The sequence below is a fragment of the Harmonia axyridis genome, chromosome 5 (assembly GCF_914767665.1).
Source record: "Harmonia axyridis chromosome 5, icHarAxyr1.1, whole genome shotgun sequence".
Lineage (NCBI taxonomy): Eukaryota > Metazoa > Arthropoda > Insecta > Coleoptera > Coccinellidae > Harmonia > Harmonia axyridis.
Genome location: NC_059505.1, coordinates 27,256,615 through 27,272,363, shown reverse-complemented (window position 1 = coordinate 27,272,363; position 15,749 = coordinate 27,256,615). Strand labels below are relative to the sequence as shown.

The following is a 15,749-nucleotide window of genomic DNA, read 5'->3' as shown; positions in this document are numbered from 1 at the left end:
ATCTACAGGTTGTTCTATAGAAAATTCGGGGAGAACCTGAAACAATTGAAAAACACCTGCATTAAATCAACGTCGCGAACAACGTGGATTAGACAAAACAGATCCTCAATTATTTTTGTCAACACGCCTACCCCCATTCCTTTCAATTCCCTTATCCTGGATACAACCTATCATATTTTACGGACCAGGAGGGAAATGGAAAGAGGGAAAACAACGCGGAGATCGTCCCTGAAAAGCATGTAATCCGATGTCACGCGTATTTTCCGTGAGACATCCAAGTCGCTTTCCCAGGGCCCATAATGTATAAGGTATATAACTTGCAAATTCTCAGATGATGTATATTCCATTCTCGGCTGTTTGAGTTGAGGGAAAACTGATGAAAATTACACAAGTTGGAAAATCAAATCTCTCCCCTTTTGTGTCAGTCTGCGCGTTTGAGGAGGGGACACGGGAGGAAGAAAGGATCCATTTGTGTTATGAATCGTCTGTAAGTTGCCAGATGATGGCCCAAGTTCCAACTCGTAAAATCACTTCACAGATATGGATTAATGTCAAGGGAAATTTCCTCATTGAGGTCATTAGGAATGTTAGTGATTTACCTGACGCTTTTATTCTTGCAGAACTCAAACCATGTTTGGATATAACACACCACTCAATAAGTCCGACTAGAAAAAATCAAATTTTTCCCTGAAAATTCGACTTTATTTTCAACATCGTCATGTTCAAGAGTGATACATGTATTTAAACGCTTTTCCAATTGCAGTACCTTTTCTGTAGAAATATTCATCTTTGCTTTCGAAAAAGCTCCTATCACTTTTTAGTTCGAAAAAATTAGATAATCTGAAAAATTTGTGTTTCTGTGAAGGTGAACACTACTTTCCTTGTATAAGTTGAGAATGCTATAACAATAACGTTTTTCGATGAAGTGGAAATATCAATTTGTAATAAAGTTGCTCAAAAATTGTGGCAGCGGTGGGATTCGAACCCACCCACGCCTCCGAAGAGACTGGTGCCTAAAACCAGCGCCTTAGACCGCTCGGCCACGCTACCCTACGTTTGCTATGTCTGTTGATGAATGATATCCGGTGTGATGCAGGGGCTTGTAATAGGGCCCAATATTTTCTGACCTATTTCGATTAATGCCTCGACAGAAAATATTATTCAGAGAGCGCAGATGTTGACAGAATGTGAAAAGGATTCATAATGACTTCTCATTCACTGTCAACATGAGAATCACAACCGAATTGTGCTCAATCAACAAATGTAATGAAAGACATATCTAGATTTCGATTCAACTTTTATTACAAGTTTATAGATTTGGTATCTTCGACGATAGAGTTGAGATTCAGTTGAGTTCCCTGTTCTGACTAAGAGGTTCAAAAACCTAATAAAAAATGTCATAAGAGGCAAATCAAATCTCTTCTGAGAACTACTATAAAATATGTATATTTATAGGTCGATTGTATTTTTGGAACGTATATTCCTACTAAATGTTTGTTCGATTTATTCAATCTGATGTTCTACAAGGGAACGTAATAGGTCCTGGTGGTGATGCAAAATTATGGCAGCGGTGGGATTCGAACCCACGCCTCCGAAGAGACTGGTGCCTTAAACCAGCGCCTTAGACCGCTCGGCCACGCTACCTCGATGTCACGAGCAGTTAAACACTGCTCTAAGTAGCAACGGGATTTGCTAAAAATAGATTAAAACAGTGAGTTCAATTAGAAAAACGAGTAGTACATCTCTGGTTTCTGTATCATACTCTTAGTTTCATTTCCACTTATCTTTTCGTGAGAGGCATTTGTGAAAATTGTTATTCTAAAAGAAAATTTAATCACGTCAACAAAAAATTAATCTTATTCAATAGTATTTGTCTTGGATGAAGTGGTTGATTAATTTATTTTTGTTTATCAATGAGTTCCGTCTATTCTGACAGTTTTGAATATTTTTGATTGTTTCGAAAAATCTGGTTGCATAGTATCGTTTTTACTGTTTTTAGGCTGGAGTTGAATTAATATTCGAATTCATGATGTGAAAACGTTTCAAATAAAATGAGAGAATACATTACAATCATTTCCTTCAGACTACCAACTCAAATCTCGACACACCTACGTGTATCTCCCTTTCCTCAAAGCAATGTTGGAAACTAAATTTCCATTTTCATTGAACTAATGTGTTTTCATCTATGTTCCTCGTATGGATCTCCATAGAGGTAGAAATGTCAAAACTGTAGACAAATTTCCAAACAAAACTTCTCCGCAAACTCACATCTTTCATCCATCATCTCCTATCTTCATGCCTATCATATAGGCAATATAACTGATATATTCCTTGAAATCCAGATGAAAATAACGGTCATAAATTACCCCAAGAGTTTGAAATTTATCGCTGCATGAAGACAACGAGACTCCACATGCGGAAAACAAATGGCACTCTTCTGCATCACGTGACATCGTTCTGATCGCATCCGAGCACGCTCGCGCGAGCATGTTCTTGCAGGTCCGCGAGTCTGCAAACAACGCGTAGCACATTCGTTCGAAGACAGGGGAAAACCCGAAAGGTGGAAACTGAAACTACCGGAGCATACGATACTCTCCCCGGCACAAGCTGCCAATTACTACGATATGCCTGCGAGATTTCTTATTCCTGGGCTCCTTTTTCTCCCCATAGTTGGCTGCTTTCCCCTGACCTGAATCAGTTGTTGTTGCAATCCGATTTTCTATTTTCTCACCGAATCCCCATTTTCCGCAGCTTTGCGTAAATCCCTTCAGACTATTACCGGGGTGTCGGCCTCTGGGTCTTGAACGCGGGTGAAATCGGGTTGAAAATTCCGCACCTGGAGTTTAGCCGAGCCCCTCGGATGCTTCAGAAAGTTTTTCCAGACGTAATGACGACGGTTCTATCGATGAACACGCTTGGTTACCAGGGAGTTCATAATTCAAGTTAGCATTATGTTATCTAGAAGTATGAAAGACTCAGAGGAAAGAGAAGATAGAGGTGCCCTTAGAAGTAAATAGCGTTGTATTGTAATCAATTGCAACAGTATGATGATAAAGTGAGATAGGAAAACAACAAACCTGCAAAATTGACAACTAGAGGGAGAGTAAACATTTCACTGGCGTAGTCAATGGTTGCTTAATAAGGATTAATATTACAAAAATCGATATTGAACTATAATACAGAATATGAATATTTCAAAATGAAAACTAGCTAGTTTCATTTTTTCTTTAAGAAGTTATGAGATATTTCAGTAGATATCTTGAGGAAACAGTATATAAACTGTTGTAAAATACAATGTTTTTAAACAGTTGGTTAAAAATTGTAAACTTCAAACAATAAAGGAATATTATCAGAGGAAATGGGAGATGATACCCCAATATTTGGGACCCTTAGCTATCCTAGTGCACCTGAGGATTCGAAAAAAGCATCGCAATTAAATGTTTAGCTATAGTGGAATAACCTCAGAGGAAAAAATAATTTCTTTCCTCTAAGGGAATAACCTATTTTTCCTGAAGTTTTCTCTGCATATTTCTTTGTAAAATACGAAAAAGTGCCCATTCACAATATTTCTGATGTAAACCCATGTCAATGAGGAAATATTATTATATAACTTTACCTAACGTTCACATATGCTTGGGTATAAAAACAAAAAAAAAGTAGTTTTCAAACATATAATTATTTTGTGAACTTACCTATGATAGGTTAGGTTTTCATTTCCGGATGTTTTACACACTATACATGTTTTTCGAGGTTTTCCCATGATTAAAATAACGCCGATTACAAACGTAGAATATAAATGAACAGTTAACCCTTAACATCCCTCTAGATGTCACGTGCAATAACAACAACAGAACCGTGTTGCCAAATCCACACAATATTCGCAAAACATCTATGCCACAGAACGGAGAAAAGTTTATTTCTTCCTCAGAATGGCAACGCAGTACTCTATAAGTGTTTGTAAACAAAAATGTTATAGTGATGTCAACAAATGCTAATTATAAGGCACCTCTATCTTTTCTTTCCTCTGAGATGAAAGACTATTTTGTTCGTGTTGAAAGGATACCCGCAGAGCCGTATATAGGTACAATTGCGCCTGTGGCAATATGTTAGACAGCGCCCCCCATTTTCGAAGATTTTTTTTTCACCCATTGTATTTTCTTATAGTATTTTTCTATTCATAATTTGAGTCATATACTTTCGTTGAAGTTTAAAAATAATAAACAATATTATACAGGGTGTATATGATATAGTTGCGAAAAAATTCAGGGAAAAATTACTTGTCAAAAAATATGGTGGGTTTTTCATATAAAATTTTTTTTTGCGCCTCCATCTCCTTAGCTAGCCCCCTAAAGATGGCTCCCGAAAAGTAGTTTTCAATTTGTGAAAAGTTTATAATTGTTGTTTATTTTTTGTTTCATTCATTTTATATTTGTACCCTTTCTCGATAAAAATATCGTTTTGACATCCACCTATTGGATAAATTTGAGGTCAAAAATAATTCCAACCTCCACAACTCAGACGTATTATTTGTTGATGTTTTTTTTTTCGAAAACAAGTTTGGAGGGTGGCTTTTTCTACCCCATGGAATCATAGAGAAACACTACCAACAATTTTTTCGAAGGCTTTTTAGCTCGCATGAAATGTCAGCTCAACTTTATTTTTGTGAATTTTTTGGTTTTCAAGAGAAAAATGATGTCAAAACAATATTTTTATTGAGAACTGGTACAAATATAAAATGAATGTCAAAAAAAACATTTATTAACTTTTCACAAATTAAAAACTACTTTTCCCACTAAGCGGGAGAGAGCTCGAAAAAAGTTTATTTGAAAGACCCATCCTATTATTTGAAAACGAATCTCCCCCTAATTTTTTCGCACCTAATCATAAACACCCTGTATATTTTCTCATTTTCATTGAAACCATTGATATTCATATAGGTACATATAAAGACTATAAAGAGATAACTCCTGAAGATCTAAAAAGCCGATCCTTATAAAATTGTATGAAAGAAAAAGAAGCCGCCGCACTTCATTCAAAAATAGATGGTACCGTTTGTCGAAGAAATACCGACAAGTTTGATGAAGCTCGTTAAAATAGGGGTAATAACACATGTCGAAGCTCGACCCTAATATTTATGATCTGAATGCGGCACCTTGAACATATCGACGCTCAACAGATATATTTATGACTATATTACGACACGCTTGAACATGGCCATATTTATATTATTTCTTCCCTTAAATTAAAGTTTTGTTGATCTTGAGGTCATTTTGGGAAAATTCTATGGAAGGCTGGCAATATTTTAAATGTTTCCAGATTTCTCGGCATCGCTCGTTGCGAGGCCTTTATAGGTATAACATGAAAACCGAATTGTGATCTTTCAAATTATTTCGCCTGGAGCTCCAATATTTTTTTCTTTTGATATTTTTGGGCGCCCCTGTGGGCCTTGCGCCCGTGGCAAGTGCCACCTTTGCCACGCCCTAGATACGGTACTGGATACCCGAAAGGAATAATTTTATGAACTTGTTTTTCTGGTAACAGAATAACTATTAGTAAAGGATATCTTGAATGTCTTCCATTTTATACTTCAGGTCCAATGGTGTAATCTAGAAATATTTATTTATGACTTCGTATATTTAGAAGTTTCCAGTGATCCTTAATACAAAAGAGAAGAACTATCAAATTCACATCTTTCAAGCTTGAAAAGAAATTTCAGGATCTGTCAACGAGTTTCAAATAGAATTTTGAAGGAAAACTGAATATCGACTGAATAAGCAGGTATGACTAGAAAAACAGTTGTGAGTAAGAAGAAATTCTACAAGCTCCATGACCATTAGACCAAGATGATTTGAGCAACGTTTGGGGTCGGATTTTCAAGAATGTTTCGATGTCAGTAAATGTGATAAATGATTTTTGAAATGCAGATTCGTATGAAAATTCTTTGACGCACAACCATTTTGCTTTCATTGATGATCTAGAGCTCAAAATTGTTGGAAATATCTGACAACAGCGCGATGATGCATCATCACACAGAGGGAGACAGGACTTTTGAGGTTTTAAGCCGAAAATCAGGTGAATGATTTTTTTTTTGTGCAATGAAAGCACGACCCCAACATGACGCCATAGAATTCAATCTAAGGACACGAAGAAGACAATATGGAATTTAAAATTATTGTTTCCTCGAAAGTTGGATGATGCCCTTGCTGGTTTTTTTTCAGTTCAGAATATTCCTCAAATAGTCTGAAAGTGACAAACGAGGTTAATTTTAACGCACTGAATATCGACTGAATAAGCAGGTATGACTAGAAAAACAGTAGTGAGTGAGAAGAAATTCTACAAGGTCTATGACCATTAGACCAAGACCAAGATGATTTGAGCAACGTTTGGGGTCAGATTTTCAAGAATGTTTTGATGTCAGTAAATGTAATAAATGATTTTTGAAATGCAGATTCGTATGAAAATTCTTTGACGCACAACCATTTTGCTTTTATTGATGATCTAGAGCTCAACATTGTTGGAAATGTCTGGCAACAGCACGATGATGCATCATCACACAGAGGGAGACAGGACTTTTGAGGTTTTAAGCCGAAAATCAGGTGAATGGTTTTTTTTTTGTGCAATGAAAGCACGACCCGAACATGACGCCATAGAATTCAATCTAAGGACACGAAGAAGACAATATGGAATTTAAAATTATTGTTTCCTCGAAAGTTGGCTGATGCCCTTGCTGGTTTTTTTTCAGTTCAGAATATTCCTCAAAGAGTCTGAAAGTGACAAACGAGGTTAATTTTAACGCACTGAATGACTGAATAAGCAGATATGACTAGAAAAACAGTTGTGAGTGAGAAGAAATTCTACAAGGTCTATGACCATTAGACCAAGATGATTTGAGCAACGTTTGGGGTCGGATTTTGAAGAATGTTTTGATGTCAGTAAATGTGATAAATGATTTTTGAAATGCAGATTCGTATGAAAATTCTTTGACGCACAACCATTTTGCTTTCATTGATGATCTAGAGCTCAACATTGGTGGAAATATCTGGCAACAGCACGATGATGCATCATCACACAGAGGGAGACAGGACTCTTGAGGTTTTAAGCCGAAAATCAGGTGAATGATTTTTTTTTGTGCAATGAAAGCACGAACCCAACATGACGCCATAGAATTCAATCTAAGGACACGAAGAAGACAATATGAAATTTAAAATTATTGTTTCCTCGAAAGTTGGCTGATGCCCTTGCTGGATTTTTTTCAGTCAGAATATTCCTCAAAGAGTCTGAAAGTGACAAACGAGGTTAATTTCAACGCACCCCACCAAAGAAAATAATTATTCCTTGGGCAAATTTCGCAGAACGAAGGGACGACAAAGAAGGGGAAGATTATACAATATAAAAGACTATTAAATACGGTACGAAATGTCATGGAGATAACGAGAAACCCAATTGGAAAGCCCTCATTAAATACCGAGCACTCTTTCACCAATATTAATTGTACATATCCCGTTTCATAACGGTGGTTTTTATACACGTTATGAAGAACTGGGAACGCATAAAAACGCAAGAAAATTAACATTTCCAATGATGGCGGAGGAGAGCATATTGCCTGAATAGCATCCGGAAGGAACAACATTAACCTTTTATGGACTGCACAACGTTTAGGGGGAAGGGAATATCTATAAATTTTCCCTGGAAAAATGAACGTGAATAGAGCGCGAAAATTCATAAGGGCTACCGGTTCAGCATATTAAGCCAAGTGACCGATTTTTGAAGGCGCAGCTTATTATATTGAGAAGAATGAACTGGCTGAAACAAAATCCATCGGTCTGCTATATACATTTTTTTTTCGAAAACTATGAGATATACAGGGTGTTATCAAATAAATGTGAAAGCTTTCAGGGGGTGAATCCTTGTCGAAAAATAAATGGGCTCTTTCATGTGAACAAAAGATCTTAGGTATTACCTTGGAAAGTTACACACTTCTGAATATGAGAATCATTGTTTCTTTTTAGGTTTTCTTGTACAAAACTTTGGGTTGATTACAAGTTTTTGGCAGAATTTCGTGTTTATCACCACAACCATAGACAATTTAAGCAGAATATCGAAGAAAAACCTAATACGTCAGAGACACAGTTGAAATTTTGCGAGTGTACAGGTTGTTATAGTGAATAACTGGAACAAACTCCAGAGGGTCATTCTGCATAAAAAAAAATAGTTCGCTATATAATTTTTGTTCGCTAATCCAGAGATAAGGGGTGTTAAAGCCTTTCTTGAAAACTGACTAATTATTTATTGCTCTAGTGTGTTTCAAGAGGTACTTATTGCGCAATTATTGGTATGCAATTGAGAATTTTGTATTCATTAAATACGGTTAAGTCTCTCATCTGGTACAAGTTTGCTTCTCAATATGACCCGGTATTGGTCGGCTACTCTTTGCTCAGGGACTTGAATTTCGGGGTAGTTCTGTGAAATTCTGCAAACAGTTTTTGGCTGTAGCCTATTTAATCCTCTTTCATTTCAGTCACTTCAATTAAAAGACGGTTATTCTTATTAAAGACGGTTATAATTATTATTATTATTATATCACGAAGAAATTATAGATCTTACAACCACCGATTTTTATGGGGTTTTCTCATTATTTCTCTGAAGAATAACCTACATTGTAGATTGACAATATTTTTAATTTGCGAATGAAAAACAGATGTAGGTAATTTTTCGTTTTGGAATTGATGATTTGTTCAATGTACATGCAAAGCACTGATATACTTTTAAAATATTCGTGAAAAAACCTACAAAAAATTATTACAAAAAAAGTAAAACTATAAATTAGTGAAAAAAATAATCGACCGTCGTACAATGCTGCTCTCTACTCATAAGCTTCATAAAGGGAAAGATGATGAAGCGAATGTAGAACTTTGTACACCGTACAAAGTTTGGTCATCGCAGGAGCGTTAGAGAAAATGAAAGGGTACCTAATGTTTGACTGATACGCGGAAAGCCACGTGGTGATAATTCCTTTTAGTACAAATTTTTTATTTCAGCAATACATCTTTTATTAAATACTTCTCGATAACATACTAAAGTTTTTTCTCCGCATAAAATTAATTTTTACATCGGAATATCTCAGTGGCGTACAAATTTTTCGAAAAATTTGTTAGCAATAAGTGAAAAGTCAGTATTAAACACTATATATCTCAGAGTACAAAGCATTGGCGAAAAAAGTTAAATGGCAAACTGTCATTATTTTTCCATGCAAAATCACCACCTAAAGTTTATCCCACTAAATTACTAACACCCTGAACAAAGAATACCTATTTCACGCTTCCAACGAAATTTCGTATCAGAACCATAAAAAAAAATCGAGTAGAATATCGAAAAAAGACGAGGAAGACATCGACACGAAATCGGGAGCCTTCGAGCGCTCGTTTCCCACCTAAAGTCGCATAAAAAAACATTCGGCGCGTCATTCCGAGTCGAACATGGGAAAAACTCACGTACCTACGTCGCGTCGCGGTAAAAACAAAATGTAAATGAACGGGAAAGGGAGCGTCGGAGTAAAGTGATAACGCAAAAAGGCAGCTTTTCCATCGTAATAGTTGGTACGGCACTCGACTGCGATATTCGAGTGCAAAAAATTTGAATATATCGCAGATTCGAAGACAATTTTGTTTCCAGCGGAAACGGCTCGGAAAGGGGATATCCGAGATGGAGTGAATGCAGCACGGCGGCCTGGAGGGTGAATATGTGAGTGTTCATCGACATGAATACGAACGTACGTTGCGCCCCCATTCGAAAGAACCGCGTCGCAGGAGTGCCACTTGAAAAATCGACCTCGGCCGTGCTAAATCATAAAATCCCGCCGTTGCCGGCCAGATTCGGCCTTGTTGACCGGAAATGCGGTGCTGATACGGAAAAACGCGGATTTTCCGAGTCGCGTACACTTCTCGGTGCACGGTTCAGCGGTTGAGACTGTTTGCGATCGGGATCAACGCAAATACCGATGATACATGATGGTATTCTGGAACGCGCTTGTTACCGTGTTTCTGTGGTTTTATGCGTTGTTGTTTTTTTTTTTCAGATTGGAAACTAATCGTTTAATCGATTACATTATTTGTTTGGGGAAAATATAATTTCGTATTTCGAGCAATTTCTCCAACTATAAGTATACCTATCTCGTTCATTGTTGGTTACATTGGAACATACGATTGTAAAAGTGACTACTAACACTTGGCAGTATTGCGTTTTATATAATAGGGGGCCGAAACTCTTTTGGTTCTTGCCCATAAAAGTGGTTCGAATGAATCTGTTCTGGTGAAGTGAGTCAGTGATGCCCCACGCTCTGGTAGGCTTGTCGATAAAATTGTGGTAAATCGAGATAGTCCATCATGTTAGCAATTGTCGCATCTCCTAGGAGCAGAAAATCGATCATTAAACCGTTCAGAACCATTTGCAGAAGGCTGCAAATGGGGCACACGCTCTGATGCAAAAAGAACTTAAGGACCGATTTTCCATCTGCGACTCGCTGCTGAATAGCATCGAAAACGACTCATTTCTAAAGCGGTGGTGACTGGAGATGAAAAATGAGTCACTTACGACAATGTCAAAAGCCAATGAATCGGCCTAGATTATCACCAGCCTAGAATTAACGTCAAGGAAGGAATTGCTGTGTGATTGGTGGGATTGGTAGGCAATACTCTACTGTGAGCTGCTCAATTCTGCCTTCAACTCTGAACAACTCAACCGTTTGAAGCTGGCGATACAACAAAAGCCGTCAACATCGGTGAATACGAGAGAAATCGTGTTTCATCAGGACAACGCTAGGCCGCACACATCTTTGATGATGCGTCAAAAGTTCCTGGAGCGTCGATGGGTAGTTTGTATGCATCCACCCTATAGCCCAGACCTGGCACCGAAAGACTAACACCTGCTTCTCATTATGGGCTAAGGGTTTGGCGGCATTTTACTTCTTCCTCATCCTAATTTTGCCAGGGTCATTTTTCGATGGTATGATGTTCGATTGAGAAATGAAAATGAGTCAAATGAATGATAAATAGTTTACCCAATCAATTACAAATCTCATATTAATTCGAACCATTTGAAAATTCGTGAAAAATACTGAAGTAGAAGACATAAAATGCTCTGAATCATCTTTCAAAGGAATTATGCATATGCAATTGGTTTTCCAATAGGAATTATACAATTTCGATTGGTTTTAATTGATGAAATGACAAAATTGTCTGTTATTGACATTTGTTATGTCATTTGTTTTCTGTATGTTATGATCTCAGAGTAACGAACATATATAGAGGGAGCTTAATGTAATTTTCAGTAAGCAAATTTTGTCCCCAATATGAAAAAACAAATTTGACATGTAGCGCGCGGAAATGAAAACATATCAATGATACGATATTTCACTCAATTCGAGAGTTTCTGCACAAAGAATGCACTTCTTATGTCCCATAGTGAATCAACTAAAAAGATAATGAAATAAATACCTAAATATATCAGAAGTTCATAAAACAAACTTCAAGCGCGCCAAACGACGTGAAACAACCGATGACACTAGGAGAGCAAAATTTGCCGAACCTTGGATTTCCGCAGGTAGATACAGAAAATAATAAGTATTCTGCTTATTATAAATTCGACAATTAGGAAAAATATAGGATTCCAAATATTTATAATTGCATATTTAATCGGGAATCACTCAAATAAATATTTTTCATTCAATATAATATACATTCATAATAATATAGTAAAATTTTGAATTTGAAAAATATATCACAATCCGACAACGTAATCTAACCATGTTGGGGACATATAAAATTGCGTATACTTCCTTTATCTATGTTCATTACTCTATGGTTATGATATTTAATCAAGGAAACATACGTTTAGAATTGTTAAATTGCTTAATTAAAATCAGTACTCATTAGTGAATACTGAGAAAAATTTAGAAGAATTAAATTCGATCGCACCTTGAAGGTGTATTTGGCGCACGAATACAGCTTTTATTTTTTTTTATCCAAACTATCAAAACTATAGTATTCTCAATTGCCAGAATGTTCCATGGGGTAACAAATGGATGATCATTTCTCCATAGGGTTATTATTTTCCGGGGGGTGTCGCACTGGAATAATAGCCGTGACTGTGAAACGCTTCATCTGAAAAATCCCTAGCTCAAACAATTAACCCAGATTGGATCGTAAATTTCATTTATTCGACTACTAACCCTATAAAATGCCGACTGTTCAATTGGAAATTATTATTGGGAGCAATGAAACAAATAGGTGTCATGTTGAACAATTGTCGGATTCGTCCAATTTTCGTTGGATCGATTACATTTTAAGGCTCAATTTGGAAGGATGGCGATAAAGATGTGAATAATGTGGCGGGATAACAAGAAGGTGAAATAAAAAAGGTGCTGGTTCATCAAGACAATGCGCCGTGTCACAAATCAATGAAAACAATAGCAAAATTGCATGAATTCGGCTTCGAATTGCTTCTACATCCACCGTATTTGCCAGATCTGGCCCCAGCAATTTTTTCCTGTTCTCAGACCTCAAAAGAATGCTGGCTGGAAAGAAGCGCTAAAGAAGAAGTAATCGCCGAAACTGAGGCCTATTTTGAAGCGAAAGACAAATTGACGTACTACAAAAATGGTATCGAAAAGTTGGAAGATAGCTATAATCGCGGTATCGCCCTCGAAGGCAATAATTTATGAATAATAAAATAGAATTTTGCAAAAAAAAAAGTGTTTTACTATGGTAAACCGGGTACTTCTCAATTGGCCTGTTAGCTTGATTTATTTTGTTGGCGATTACGAATTTATACGTATTTTTGTCCAATAATTGGAAATGGATGTGCATACAGAATTTTGTGAAACTTCTGGCTATCATATGTCAAAGTTTGTCATAAAGCTTGCAGTGTATAACAGTCTTACTTACTAGTCTAATATTGAATTCAAATAATTGAATGTCTGTTTATATTCGCCAGGAACTGTCTGAATTGAATTTTAAACGAATTAAATGAACATATTGTTTGAATTGACACATATCTAAAAGCCGGAAGACTATGACAGCCTTTCTGAGGACAAGGCGGGAACAGAACAATACGAAGCAGGAAACGTTCGAAACATAAACATGAATGCTGGAAACTACGTACCTAACACATGTTTAGTCAAAGGATCGAACTTCAAACAAACGCTATGTCGATGTTAACTCAAAGCGGCTTCTATTTTTGACAATGCCAAAATGCCATCCAATATAAACGCTGGCCTGCATATGGCCGACACATCTTCGTAATAGAACGGCCTCGCATTCACAATACGAATCCGTCATTGTCAACTGTGTAAACCAGCGTGATTATTTACATTAGATTTGAATAGTCGATACCGCTGTGCATCGCACTGATTGGGAGCACCCACGAAATTATGTGTGTATAACCGAAACAAAATCGGGCAAATAGGTACCATGGTCTGGATTGTGTTGACGGATTTTCGCGTCGGTATAATCGGAACTGCCATTTGGAATAAGTGAAATGAAATGGGCAATTACCTCTGCCACTATGGCCACTAGAAATAATATTGATATTGTTCAAATCGAATTGCGATTTCATTATTTTTCTTGTGAAGTAATGAATTGATTTGATGTTCTCAAATTCAAGAAATAAATTGTTAATTGTTATTCTTAGTATTAGTTGTGGTAATTCTATGGACGAAACTATTAGGCGACAGTCGACAATTCTTCACGTAAGAAGGCAGAGCTAAAATTTGACTTGAAGTCAGAGCTTGATCGAATTTGTATTAGTGTAATTGTATCACCAAATTTTGCAAGAATCTTCCTCTATAATAGAATAGAATTACCCATTTAAACTACAAAGGGACATGTCATTCTAGACAATTTTCTTGAGGAATAGTACGATTTGAAATGATTTTAATGGCCTCACTGTGCATTCTACAAAAATTCAACCTTATTCTAACCTCTTCTATCTTCGACCATTCTGTAAATATCCGAAAAGAATCGAAACAAATCAGTATATTCCCCGAAAGACATTCTAAAATTGATTATTTTTTACCGTAATAAAAGCATCATAGTTGAAGTTTTGGGTAACTTATGTTGTCGATGGACGGCATTACCTACATCTAAATTTTTGTGAAATCAGACAGATGGATTCTTAGTTATGGGAATTTTTAATTTTTTTTTTATCAATCTCATAAAAACCGATCCTCATGAACATTGCCAAACAATATTCATTTCACTATTAGGCAACAGATATCTGAATTTCAGTTTGAATGCATCGGTTTCTTTCCAATTGATAAAAAACCAAACTTTGAACAAAAAAAAAACAACAAAAATGCAAACAGAAACAGACAAATATAACCAAAGAAAATAGATAAGTATATTTCTCAATTTGCCACTAAAGATGAAAAAGTAACATGATAAATATACTCAAATAACGACTTGGGTTCTCACTTGGAAATAAAGGATATCATCTCGCCGTTATCTCGCTTTTGTTCGAGACTTAAGGAATATAAAGCAAGACGTCTAGACCCATGCAAATGTTCGAAGTTACACTGAGGCAACTGTGGAGGTAATAATTCACAAACCTAATCGAATTGAGAAGCCAGTCATTCAGTAATTAGTGTCCAAGTTCAACTGCAATGTGATTGATATCTTCGGAATTCGGTTTAAGTAATGGTCTTCTGTGCCAAGAAGACACAAAGTGAAATTTCCAATTCCGAATGGAACTTGCAATAGTTTCAGAACTGCCGGTCTATTTCAGTATCCTCTTAGTCCACTATTTACGAAATCGAAGTAATTTAAAGTTCAAAATACGGAGTTCTGGGCTCTTATGAAGACACGTGAAAGGGTTGAAGTAGTTTTGCTTTAACGTTTCTGCGTCAAGGGTTATATTTCCTCAGTTTGGCGAACTAGGACGGCTAGAGAGGTGATGTCCACTCATGCGATACTAAAAGGGATCAGTGGGGATGACGGTTGAGGGATAGGTAATATTATGTTAACTTCTATCATGCTACGTGAATGCTCGAGGATTCAGGAAACACTGCAGAGGTTTAAGCAGATTAAAACGAAACAGAATTTTATCCCAACTTTGTGTAACACGTCAGGCAATTCGTTTATCGAATCATCTATGTAAATACTTTTTGCTCGTGTTTATGAATTTTTAAGGTAAAAATCAAGGACTCACATTTCGTAAATTTCATATTCACTAAAATTGATTACGCAAAATCATGAAATTTCAAACCCTTACAAGGATACTTTGTCATATGAATACTGATCCCCTGATGTTAAGATAGACAAACTAATACTAGGACTACTAGGTATATACAAAGTGTTAGTGAATAAGTGCGAAAAACTTCAGGATGTGATTCTGCCTCAGGTCTCCCTTTTGGACTGAAATGTTATTCCCTACGCTTCTACTTTCAATTCTCCGATTTCTTACTGTTGTATAATTGGGAACTTTTCTCCTTACTGAATGTCACTTTTTTCTTCTATTTGGTTCTTTGGAGGAGGTATTTTCTCTTATCTGTCATTCTTATTTTAATCTGTAGTATCTTTCTTAATTCCTTATTCTCATGCTCTTTCAGCGTCTCTATTGTCTTCTTTGTTTGTTGACTATTTCCCCAATAGTTTCAATTCTTCTTTGATTTGTTGGTTGCTTATATACTATTTGACGCCAAGCGCTGTTCTGATTGCTGTATTTAGTGTACTTACTTGGCAACTTGTCTTTACTAT

At 36.4% G+C, this 15,749-nt stretch overlaps 1 protein-coding gene and 2 non-coding genes across 10 annotated transcripts in view; all 3 read right to left on the bottom strand.

The window, feature by feature from the left end:
* Positions 1-15,749, bottom strand: part of LOC123681141 (polypyrimidine tract-binding protein 1) — a 592,501-nt gene that overhangs the window by 95,850 nt on the left and 480,902 nt on the right. The window lies entirely within an intron of this gene.
* Positions 965-1,050, bottom strand: Trnal-uag. Its single transcript has one exon. It is a non-coding gene; the product is annotated as a tRNA-Leu (tRNA).
* Positions 1,563-1,644, bottom strand: Trnal-aag. Its single transcript has one exon. It is a non-coding gene; the product is annotated as a tRNA-Leu (tRNA).